This window comes from Lissotriton helveticus, chromosome 6 (assembly GCF_964261635.1).
Source record: "Lissotriton helveticus chromosome 6, aLisHel1.1, whole genome shotgun sequence".
Taxonomy (NCBI): Eukaryota; Metazoa; Chordata; class Amphibia; order Caudata; family Salamandridae; genus Lissotriton; species Lissotriton helveticus.
The window spans coordinates 1,066,395,249-1,066,408,347 of record NC_136067.1 but is presented as its reverse complement, the minus strand read 5'-3'; positions in this window follow the sequence as shown (position 1 = coordinate 1,066,408,347).

Below are 13,099 nucleotides of genomic sequence, written 5' to 3'. Positions count from 1 at the left end.
GTGGTGCTGTGGTATCACTGAGTGATGCTGTGGTGGCACGGAGGCATGTTGTACATGTCCTGAGGTGGTGGTGTTGCACTGATGCTAAGGCAGTGCTGAGTTGGTAGTTTAGGTGGTGCGACACTAGTGCTGTGTTAGTGCTGAGGTGGTGCTGCACTGGCACTGAGCTGTGTTTGAATCATTTTGAGGTGGTGTTGTGCTAGTGCTGAGGTGGTGCTGTAGTGTGGTGAGGTGGTGCTGCACTGGGGCTTAGTGATGCTAAGGTGGTGCTGTGGTTGTGGTGGTGCTCAGGTGGTGCTGAGTGACACCCAAGTTGTGCTGTTGCTGAATTGGTGATGAGTGAAGCTGACTGGTGCTGAAGTGGTGCTGGGCTGATGCTGAGGTGATGCTGCGGTGGTGATGAAGTAGTGCTGCACCGATACTTAGATGGTGCTGTGCTGATGCTGTGGTGCTAAAGTGGTGCTATACTGATGCAATTAATCAACATCATATTGATGACTGCCTAGGTTTGGCATGAGCCGAACCAGTGATCAGCAGGTTTCATGCAGAACTCTGCGAGAAGAAGTTTAACACACTGCTAAAAGAAATATGTGTAGTTTGCTTTGGTTTCGATCGTCCTATTCTAATAGACTTTACAACTTTGTAATGAGCTGCTCTGCACCTTTCCGGGCATTTTACTAACTGGTTCTAGCATACATACCCATCACCCCTTAAACTACACACTGATCCCCCGAGAAGCCTCCTATACTCACAGTGGGTTCAGAAGTTCAATACGACTTGCTGTCATTCTTCAATAACTCAGAAGGGAAATGCAATTGGCATTGCATCTGTTACAGTTAGTGGCAATATTTTTTACTATATTTGTGGTTTTTTTGCAGTAGAGTGATTATATTTGCATAGCACTATTGCCTTTGCCGATCTACACATTTAGGAATGCGACTGCCTGCTGCACATTGTGTCTGTGAGCTGCAAGTAATGAATAAAGAGCGTTGACTGTTTAACAAGTACCGTTCTCAAGCTTAAAGTTTGTTTTCAGGGAGCTGCGCCATACACTTTGATGAATTTACAACATTTGCAATTCACTAAAGAGCGGACAGTTTCGAGTAATACATCGTTTTAATGGGCCACTCAGGGCACAAGTCGGGGTACCACGCGGGTGGATGGCATCCCCCCACTTATTTTACAGGGTTTTCCAGGGTGGTCGCCGTCCCCCCTGCTCAATCAAAATGCCGTTCACCCTGCTCAATCAAAACGCCGTCCACCCTTCCCAAATAGGAGCGTGCACAAAGTCCACAAACAATGCATTTCCGGGTGGCTGGCTGAATCCGGAAATTTCTCGGAAAGCCGCCGGTCACCACCCCGGTCACCACGCCCCACGCCCCTGCACCTACCAGGTTCGCCGTTGCCAGGGTACCCACCAATAGACGCCGAGATCTTCAACCAATGGATGGGTGGGTCTGCAACTCGGCAGTCACGCCCTCCTGCAACATGCCCTTTATTTTTCGTGCTTTCATGCTTTAACTCCTTTGCTTTTTCGGAGTGACCCGTGATCGGATCCGGATATTGACGTGGCTGTCCTCCTTGCCTGCTGCCTGACCTGCCTCCGCCTCCCGCTCCAGACTTTCCTTCACTCCCTGGCCTCGCCTGCTGCCTGCCCTGCTCGAGACTCCACTCCCGGCCTCAGCTGCTGCCTGCCCTGCTCGAGACTCCACTCCCCGGTCTTGCGTGCTGCCTGACCTGCCTTGCTTGTTCCTTGGCATCTACACCACGTAGGGAAACGTGTTCTGCTTGGCAACGGTTTTAAGGTAAGTGTTGAAAACTTCTCTGTCTCCCTCCGTCTCTTCTCTGTCTCCCTTCCCCTCTTCTCTGAATCCCTTCCCCCCCGAAAGTATTACGCTATTCTGACTTTTAGTGGTGTGTCTGTGTTTATGTACTTTCCCAAATGTAATGTATATTATTTTTAGAAGTAATAACTGTATTTAAAAGCTACAAAACTGGCTTTGCCAATGCTTGTATAGTGAATTAAGCATGCTCCAGCATTTGTGTTATTGTCTATTTTGTGTCTCGGAGATCAGAGGGATACTGAGCTTCTCTGGTACTTTTTGTATGGTGGAAGAGAGGGGTGTGGCGCAGCTGTACCAAGCACAGGTTTCGGGTTGAAGCGGTTTTAGTACCAATGTGCCCATCTATGCCCCTCTGCGTTACATTTACAGAGTACAAGTCTGCTTGCAGGCAAGACATTCTTACACATTGTTTTATTTTGCTGGTGCAGGGAGTTGTGATTTATTCCTTCCTCTCAGAAATTTTTGAGAAAATAAACCCCGCTTTCAGAAAAATAAAAAACAAAAAATTGTGAAAAGTATCAGACGTGTTTTAGAGTAACAATGCAGCAGGATTTTTATTTCTGCCGTCGCAGAGGCGGCCCTCTATTCAGCTAGAAGTAGTGTTGGGGGGAAAGTCCTCTATCCCATTCAATTTTATAGGTGATGGGGGGCGTGGTTTAGAAAGCAGGGAGCCAGAGCCATAATCCCAGCTATTCCGTTTGACCAAAGTATGTGATCGTGGGCAGAACCAGGGCGTAACACCAGCTTCTCCCCATAGTGTGTAAATTTGGGTATACGAGGGTCCATTCCCTTGTTTGTAAAAATGTGAGCATTTAAACGCAGCTTAGTCTGTAAAGGAAGAAAATCTCAAAACGCATGTTAATTTTAAAATAATTCACTCATCACCTTGATGCTCACAGAGGCGATATTTCTAAAGGGGTCGACAGCTATCTGCGTGGGCCCCTTGAAGATACAGGGCTCTTGACTCAGATATAGCGCCCCTTGTTGGTATGTTTGCTCCAGTGCTATGCACAGTCCAGCGGGAGCAGTGCTGTTACAGGGGGGTGTTCTACAATAGTATCGAAGAAAACTTCAACAGAAGCAATGTGAGAGAGCAACTGAAATTATGCGATGTTGACCAAATTATGCGGCAAGGCTAAGTTATGCGACAACGAAACACAGGAATGTTGGTGATGGTGCCTTGGAAAGTGAACCATTGAGAAGTGCAAGAGCCTCTCCACTGGGTAGATTATTGTTTAGTTGTTAACCGTGACAAAGGCTGTAGAGGGGTTACTTTGGGCCAGGGGGTTGGCTTTGTCCTTGTTGGTAATCAGGAGATTCTCACTAGCAATATTGTGGCACTGGTGTGGTCGTCCTGGAAGAGATTATTCTGATTTTGGAGTTGTGCACACTGCTTTCTCAATGATTTTTCAGATCAACGATGGCTGTATTTTCTTGTGCCCATTTTATATGTATTTATCCATTTTTATTTTGTGCTTTGCGTATAAATGAGGTTGTCAAACTGTACATTTCCATATTTATTTAACTGATAGGCGAGCACTCATACTTTGCTGTTTGGCGAGTTTTAGCTATTAAGCTGGCAAATATTACATAACAATACATCCACTGTAAATACTAGCATTATACCATAAATGTATGTTGACATATGCCTTTATTTAAAGAAATGTCCTCCCGTTTTTTTATTTACATGCTGTCCAGCTGTTGGCCTATAATTTATGAAAGACAGCACAGGGAGTCACTTAAAAGTAGGACAATTTTCTGTATTTATTCACTTTTACAAATAAATGTAGACAGTAAACACATTATTTTCTGTCTGTATTTATCTGTAAAAAATCTGTAAAAACAAGGAGCCTTACACATAAGCATCCTTTACAAGCGCGTAACATAGCTTGAGGAACTGTATCTTTTTCTTTGCTCTTGACCAATGCTCCTCTGCACATCATGCATGGCCTTTCCATTTGACTTTCCTCTTAGTTCCCTTGTGGAATTGTCGTTAGGGCAAGGAAGCATGGATGTTTCTAAGTTTAGGGTTCAAAATGATCACTTTTGAAAGGTCTCCATGCATTCATTAAAGGCAAACTGGTTGATTGCTCATCGCCATGCAGATGATACTCAATCTAGAAAGGTAGATCCTACAGCCCAGCACAATAAAAGATATGCAGACGCATGGGCGTTTTTTAATTGATAGCTTTCAATGATATAAGCGGTCTCACAAATTTTTCATGGCAAGACATCCTGTGGCAATATAACATGTCCCATAATGTCTGCAATAACAGATGTACAGAGTATCAGGCTGAAACTGTACAGTGTGCACCTTGCATTTTGTTTCTCTCATGGTATCAGTGTATTATACTTATCAATACATTTAAATGTCGTGTTCTGGGTAGCGTAATAAATGTTATAGTTTTGATAATCACTATTGTAGTTTCTAGTATGTGATTTTCTTTGGCTTTTTTCAACACACAAATTCTCCTTTTGTTCATGGTCCCATGTTTTAGTATGCCTCGCTTACAGCACTTAATGGCTTGACTAATGTAGTTGTCCGCCAAAGTTCATCCACATTTGGGCTGCTAATTCCTCCATACAGGGACCTTAAGTCACAGGCTTAAGTACTAAGCAGCTTCAATTGTTAAATCTTGCACTATATGCAAATTATAGATCTGCCTTACATGTGATGTCACTTCCTGTCGTGATGTCACTTCCTGTCGTGATGTCACTTCCTGCCGTGATGTCACTTCCTGTCGTGGTGTCACTTCCTGTGACCACGCCTAACTTGGAGAGTCCCCCCACTTCTTTTTTTAGGACTTATGCCCTGCGGGCCACTAAAAATGAGCTGTCAAACTGCTAGTTATGATCGCTGTGGATATTGACCCATGTCACCTAATTATTTCATTCACGTTTCAGTAGACTTTTCTTCTGGAACACCAACTGAGAAGTCGGACACTATAAACCTCAGTGTTTCAATATTTACTGGAAAAACGAAAATTGTGCTACCTGCCCATCGCTTGGGCCTCACGAGGCTACATAGGAAACACCTATAAAATCAACAGTGTTTTTTCTCAGCATCAATATATTCTAAATACTTCTGAACGTGCAGCTCTTCAAGTCAGAGATTTGAGAATAAAGCAGGCAAGCCTGATTACAGTGGCCAAGTGCTCATAAATTCTAGTCATCTGAGAAAAGAATAACTAAAACATATTCCGCGGCTCACGACTGACATATGACTTTAGTTGCAGCTTTTACTAGCACGAGCATGGAATGTCATCTCTTCCGGAGCCAAAGTACACCGCAAATCTGTGAGCAGCAGTCCTCTCGTGGGCTTATGCGTTATAACACATGGCTTGCGGCACTCCTTTCTGTAATAGCTGGAGAAATATTTTTTTTGCAATACTATGTGTAGTTTTGATGGTACTTTTTTAAATGCTAGCTTCAACTATTCCCATCGGCGTTAATACAGCTTTAACTTTCTGGTGTGCAAATATTCTTTTCAAGCAATGAAGATGAGGGAAACATAAAAAAATATTAGCAATGACACCCATGCAAGGACCAAGTAGTTGTTTACAAGCAGGGTCAACCAGCACCATAGTCTCTCACCCCGGGACACAAAATGGAATTAGTGCGTCCGAACAATGCTGAAAACGAAGTAGCACAGTGAGCAGACAGTGCAGTGTGGCAGTTCAGAAAAAATTTGATCATGAATGTGCGGCACACTAAGTAGTCTAAAAATATATTTTTGTTAGGTAGCGTTATCAACTTTCAAATTATACCTCACTCTAGGCTAGGCAGCGAGAGCAGCAATTCAGTGGCCAGCCTCCACTTATGGTCGACTTGGATTTCCGGCCCAACTATGTAAGTGGTGTACAGTTTCAGATGCGAGTCCTGGCGCGAGTTAAACAAGCATTTGCAATGCAATAGGACTTGCATTTACGCATGACCTATTGCATTGCATCACGGACAGTGGGAGGGGGAACCCGCACAACGGGAGTGCGGGCGGGGCGGGGGAGTAGGGGGTGAGAAGGCACGGACAAAGTGTAAAAGTATCAAAATTAATGTTGCTGGAGCAAATTGAAGTCGTAATAAAGTACCTTTACTGTAGAAGAAATAAGATCTCATCCATCAAGTTGTATGAGTCAGGTACAACTGACTCTCTCTCCACTCCACAGTATTCTATCTCCATGGAGCTACTCAAGGAACAACAGGTTCACCAGTAACTAATCCTTAAAGGAGAAACAAAAATAAGAGAAAGACATAACATTTTCAAAAGATTATTTTCTAATATAATCATTGAATTTAGCTGGAAGTTAAAGATATTGGTCAAGGGGTGGATGGTCAGGAAAGCTTAAATAAAATTACTACTACTAAAGCGGATCTCCAGAGAATAGTAACACAGAAGGAAGTTAGCGAATACCAGGTTTCTAGGGCAAGGCGTTATGAAACAGGGGAGCAGGCAGGGAGGGCACTGGCACTGCGGATAAGACAAGAGAGGACTAAGAATACTATCCCCAGTATACAGGAAGATGGCAACGAGTATACCGAGCCTAAAGATATTCTAAGAGTCTTTAAGAACTTCTACCAAGAACTGTATGATGAGGAGGGTGGGACGTATGATCAAAGCCCGGTTTATGAGTATGGCGGTCCTGGTTTGGACGAACAGTCCAGAGAAGACCTTGATAGAGACCTGGTCCTGAGTGAAATAACTACTGCCTACTGCCCTGCAGGAGCTAGTTGCCGGTAAGGCCCAGACGGGATTCCCCTGGAGGTCTATAAATGCTTAGAAAAAGAGATCGCCCCTATCTTGCTTGATCTGTTTAACGGCATTTTGTGTACAGGTATAATACCGGACTCTTGGAAAGAGACTAACATCGTCATATTTCATAAGAAAGTTAAACCCAAAGAGATGCCAGGGTCTTATCACCCAATTTCGCTTATCAATGCGGACACCAAGCTATACTCTAAGGTCTGGGCTAAAAGATAGGGGGGGATCATTGGTCATCTCGTCTCCCCGTAGCAGCATGGGTTCGTGCCGGGTAGAGGCACGACGGACCATACTAGACGGGCAATAGCATTATTTGACGCCCATGGTGCTACTGGGAGGGAGATGGCCATGATCCTCCTCGATGCGGAGAAAGCTTTCGACCGCGTGGTTTGGGATTTTCTGTGGGTCATCCTGGCCGGTAGAGGCTTTGGTAGCAAATTTGTGAGGGCTATCAAAGCTATGTATGTTGATCCGGTGGCTCGGGTTCTTGTTATGGGCCAGCGCTCAGACGAAATATCAATTAAGAGGGGGACGCGCCAGAGTTGCCCCTGCTCCCCGATTTTGTTTTCTTTATATATAGATCCTTTTATACAGAAAATGTTATCCTCTCGCCAGATCATTCCGGTGGTGTGTAATGGCTTTACCACAAAATTGCTTGCTTACGCCGACGATCTGGCAATAATAACCACGGATCCTCACCGAGCTATGCCTATCTTGTCACAACTGGCCAAGGAATTCGGGTGTCAATCAGGATATCGGTTGAACGAAGGGAAAACCCAGATCATATGTACTAAAAATATTACTAAGACGGATCAAAGATTCGTAGATTCAGCTGTATATCTAGGGGTTAGGGTGAATGCCTCGGTGGATAAGATCATTGAAGATAACTACCCACCCCTTATCGAATCAATCGAATCCGACCTGAAAAGAATTGACGTGTTACATCTCTCTTTGATCGGTAGGGTCAATGCCCTAAAAATGACTATGTTCCGCAAAGTGCTATATCTGTTCAGGGCTATCCCACTGTTATTAGGAGAAAGTCTGATTAGGAAAATAGAAGCTACTTTTATAAGATTTGTGTGGCAATATGGCAAGATCAGGCGCTCGATTAACCATCTGTCACTACCATTGGCAAGAGGAGGCTTGGCTATGCCGAACCTTAGACTTTATAATTTGACGGGCCTCCTCACACAAATGAATATACTGCTGCAACTTGATCCCATGCCTTTGGAAGGCCAGGTTGAGAATCAGGGCCCCCATCTATTTTTGAGCTTTTGTTGGGGAGGAAGGCTCTAGGGTTGCTGAGGTGCAAAGTTGATCGTAGGTACTATAGGAAAGTTAGATATAAGATTATGGAAGGGATTTGGGGGACCTGGAAGGCCATTAGTAAAATAATGAATATCCCCGAAATCAATGTCAATACGAATCTGTGGAAATCCAGCCTCTTCCCCCACCTTGGCCAGAGCAATAACTGTATGGTTTGTAGGGAGTGCGGGGTAAGGTGTCTGGGGGATATTATGGTAGGCAATGATATTCTTAGCTTTGAGGTGATACAGCAGAAATATGGCATCCCTCAAAATCATTGGTTTTTATATGGGCAAATCGTTCAAACACTGCTGCCAATTAGACCAAGGATCACAGTGCCTCCAGGTAATTCAATGGTTGACTATTTAATTAGAGGGGGTAAAAAGATAAGAATTGTTTATAATCATTTGCTGCTCGGCCTTCAAGATGATTTGGAGAAAACTGAAACCACATTGGCTCAGAAGTTGGGGGTCCCTGATGTCGATTTAGATCTAGCCCTGCTCCTAAATAAGAAAATATTTTGGTCTTCAAATTTGAGGGCCTAACATTATAAGACCCTGTTTAATCTCTATTACACCACCACGAAACTGTATGGATGGGGGTTAAGAGAAGATGATAGATGCCCTAAATGTAATAGCGGCCCTGCTGATTTACTACACAAGTTTTATTATTGCCTCAATCTTGTACTAATTCGTAGGGAGATTACTCTGTTTCTGGAGGGGCTGCTAGGTCACAACATCGATCTATCCCCTACCTTCATTCTAATAGGGACGGATGACAAGCTAAAGGCGGGGAGGGACGCCCAAGCTTTTGTGTCTATCTCAGTCGCTGTACTACGAATCCTTAATACTGCAGGTTGGAAGGACACCACCGCCCCTACTTTTCAGATGTGGCTCGCCAGGCTACTGAGCATGCATTATATAGAGTCATGTTTATACGAATTTAAGGGCAAGAAATCTCAAGAAATGGGCAGAAATATTTGGGCACCCCTGAAAAAATGGAGGGATTCAAAATGGTAAATCTTACGATACATATTTATTTAGGAGTATTGGGCTTTACCTATTTTCGGGCCATCTTATTATTGAAGTTTGTATAAACTGTATGAGCCTCGACTTTTTTATACTATTGATTAATGCTAACTAATTTAACGTATATTAAGAATTTTTTATTTTTTGCATTTAATGAATTGTATATGTATTTGTTTATTACTGAAATACACCATATATCTCAATAAAAAAAAAGAATTAAAAAAAAGAATTTAGCTGGAAGTTTTAAAATTCTTCTACTTTTTTCTCTCAAAGAAAATGAAGGACACTTGTCACCAGAATTGATAGAGGCTTTGCCCAATTCTTGCTCCACCAAAAAAATATTGATGACAACAACCCTATTAAGATTCCAAATCCTAGAATTTTCAGTTTTAATTGCATTTGTGAGAACCTTTTTAACTTTATGAACTTTTTTATATAACTCAGAGGACTTGGCTCCGAAATGGTGCTCTAATCGTTACTAAACCTCCTACATTAACATGTGTTTTCTTAATACCTTTCGTTTTGTCAAACCTCAATTTACGTTCAAGAACTTTGTCAGCCTCTCTTTTTCTCCATAACACAAGAGAAGACTTATCCCTATTTCTCCTAGCCAACTTTTCATTCACCCAGAAAGGAGTAATGAAAGTATTAGGATGTCTGTTTTTAAGAAGAAAAGGAGTACAACTGGTGGTTGCATGAGGTGTAATTCTACACATTTCAACAATTTTGTTAACTCCTTCCTTCCAATCCATGTTGTTTTGTTTAGATAGCGAAATGGATTATTTAAGAACCCGGACAAATCTTTCCACCATTCCATTGCTTTACGGATGATATAATGAACATCGCCTATGCCTAATAGGAAATTTTTCTAAAAAATCACTCATTTCTTTAGAAACAAATTGTACTCCATTGTCTGTAAGAAGATATCCAGGGAGACCTTCTCTAGTGAAAACTTCCATAAGGAATGAAATAACATGTTTAGTATCAATAAATTTGGTGATCCTAATTTCAGGCCACCTTGAGAACCGGTCTATGAGAACAAATATGTAAACTTCACCATCTTTACACTTTACTTGACCCAGTATGTCAAGGGCTAATTCTTTCCAATGTGCATTTGGTCTATCCCTAATGACCATTGGTTGAACTCTTGGTTTTAAACACTTTTCACTTAACGTGCAAGGAATACACTCTCGCACAAGTCTTTCAATATCTAAATCCATTCCAGCCCACCAATAAATTGCCTAATACTCTCTTTAGTTTTGAAAATTCCTTGGTGACCTTGATGAGCTAGTCTAATCAATTCTTCGCAAAAACACCTAGGTGGAATTATTCTAGTTCCATGAAACATCAAACCATCAGACAAGGACAACTCACCCCTCACATTCCAATATTTCTCTGAAACACCTTGACCTTTCTTAAACCACCCATTATTAACAAGGGAGGATAATTCTTTGAGTTCTTCATCACTTTCACATTCTACTCTCCATATTTCCTCTTTGATGCCACCACACTCAATAGCGCATACCCATTCAAACTCTTCTTCATCTTCTTGTTCAACACATCCATCGTCTTGTTTGACCAATCTAGACAAAGCATCAGCAATACAATTACGTACTCCAGGTAGATATTCCACATTCAAATTGTATTCTTGTAAATCCACCTTGAAATTCTGCTCGAAATGGAATCAGTTCCTTTCCTGTTAAAAACTTCGACTAAAGGTTTGTGATCAGTTCGAACTACAGATTTGGTTCCCCATAAAAGATTCTTTAACTTCTTCATGGCTTAATGCACAGCTAACGCCTCCTTTTTAATCATGGAGTAACAAAATTCAGCTCCCCTTAGGCTCCTTGACAGGAAAAGAATGACATCTATTTAACCCTCACTTTCTTGATGAAGCACAGTCCCCAAACCTTTCATACTTGCATCAGTAACTAGACCTGATTTGACTGCAGGATCAAAACTCCTCAGTTTAGGTGTCTCTTTAAGATACCCTTTAATCTTGACGAATTCCGCTTCACACTCCTTGCTCTACACAAATTCTACTCCTTTACAAAGGATAGTACGCATGTGAACACATTTTTCTGCAAAGCCTTTGACAAACTTGCTGTAATATTCAGCCATTCCCAAAAATTTCATGAGGTCCTCCTTATTCTTAGGTGAGGCTAAATTTCTATAGACTTAATCAAATCACTATTAGGTTCAATTCCTTTACCCGATATAGTGTGTCCCAGGTAATCAATAGAAGCTTTCCTAAATTTGCATTTATCCATCCTAACCATGAGATTATGTAAGGTAGACCTTTCCATTACTTCCCTAACTCTCAAATCATGCTCAACCTCATCCTTCCCAAAAATCAAGACATCATCTTGGTAAATCTTTACACCTTTCTGACCTTTTAAAACTCTCTCTCGACTGCCCTCTGAAAGACAGACGCTGCATAAACTAACCCAAATGGTAAACGCTTGAACTGAAATGTACCAAAAGGAGTAATGAAAGAGGTATAATCTCTAGAACCCTCTACTAAGTTGATCTGATGGTAAGCTGATTTAAGATCGACTGTTGAAAATACCTCTGCCCCTTTAAGTAAAATGAGCATGTCTGCAATTTTTGGGAGGGGATATTTGTCTACCACAACCTGTTTATTAAGCTCTCTTAAATCAATGCATAGACGGAGACTTCTGTCCGATTTGGGAGCGGCTACAACCGGAGCCAACCATTGTGTACCTTCTACTTCCTCTATTATTCCTTCCAATTTGAGTTTTTCCAATTGATCTTTCATCTCCTCCCTTACAGACAAAGGAACACCACATACTTTACTAGTAAACAGAACAGCCCCAGATACTAATTTGATCTTATGAGTGTAATCATTCAAGCACCCTAATTCATCCCTGAAAACCTTTGGAAAAGACTTCTTTAACTTCAAGACGTATTCATCACCACAAGCTTGTAAATCAACTTTATGTATATTGAAATTTTCTTTTAATAAAATTGGTGGATCACTATTAGGATCCAGCATAACACCTAGATCCCTCTGATGTAACCAGCTCAATATACTATCTCCTTTGTAGGATACATAAACCTTTCCAGAAATATATCTTGCTTTATATTCAATTAGAACATTGAAATAACCCATTAACTTTATTGGCTCCCCACCATAAGAGTAAGGGTTGATGTCCGCCTTCAATAAGTTAATTTTGTCCATCAGATGATGTTCATAATTTGTTTTTGATACAATAGTAATTTTCGCACCAGAGTCAAATAGCACACCTGTTCCACAATTTTCCACCATCACTTCATCTATAGGACCTTTCTTTTTATCATTAGAAACTTGAGAGACAATCTGTCCACAATCTATATCAGAGTCTGACACACTGTCACTATCATCATTCTTGCACACCATATTGACTTTGGACTTGTCCTTTTTAAGCCTACAAGAGGAAGAATAATGTCAATTTTGTTTACACTTATTACATTTTGCTTTGAGTGCAGGGCATTTCTTATCATTGGCAAGAAAAATGGGACTCCCACACCTATAGCATTTAAACTGGAAATCCTGACTTTTGGATGTAAAAGAGAACTTTCTCTCTGCACTGGAGTTATGAAATTTCCTTTAGGTCTTATCTTTGGTAGCCATATTTCCTTTTCCATGTACTTTTACCACACGTACACTTTCACTTTTATTTTCATTCTTAGTTATCACTTCTACACACTTGAGCGAATGTTCAATTTGTTTTGCAACAACTAAAACTTCTTTAAGAGTAGGCTCATCTTTCTGCCATATGTCCACCCTAACTTTTTGCACATTGCACCCTTACATAAATTTGTCCCTAATTCTTTCTTCCAATAAACCTCCAAATTTGCAAGAAGAACCCAATTTTCTGAGAGCAGTGACATCATTCTCCACTGATTCACCTTCATTTTGAGTACGTCTACCAAAATGATAGCGCTCAAGAATAGTGCTAACCTTTGGTATATAATTACGATCTAATTTGAGTATAAAAATGTCATATTCGTTCAAGGTGGAGTCATCTATATCAGGTAGATGATCAAAAACTTCCTGATCCTCTGAACCTAAACAGTGGAGAAGTAAATCAGTTCCTCTTTCAGCGCTTAAATTAGTTCCGCAAACCTTGGCATATCTCTTGAATACCTTCTTCCATTTTTGC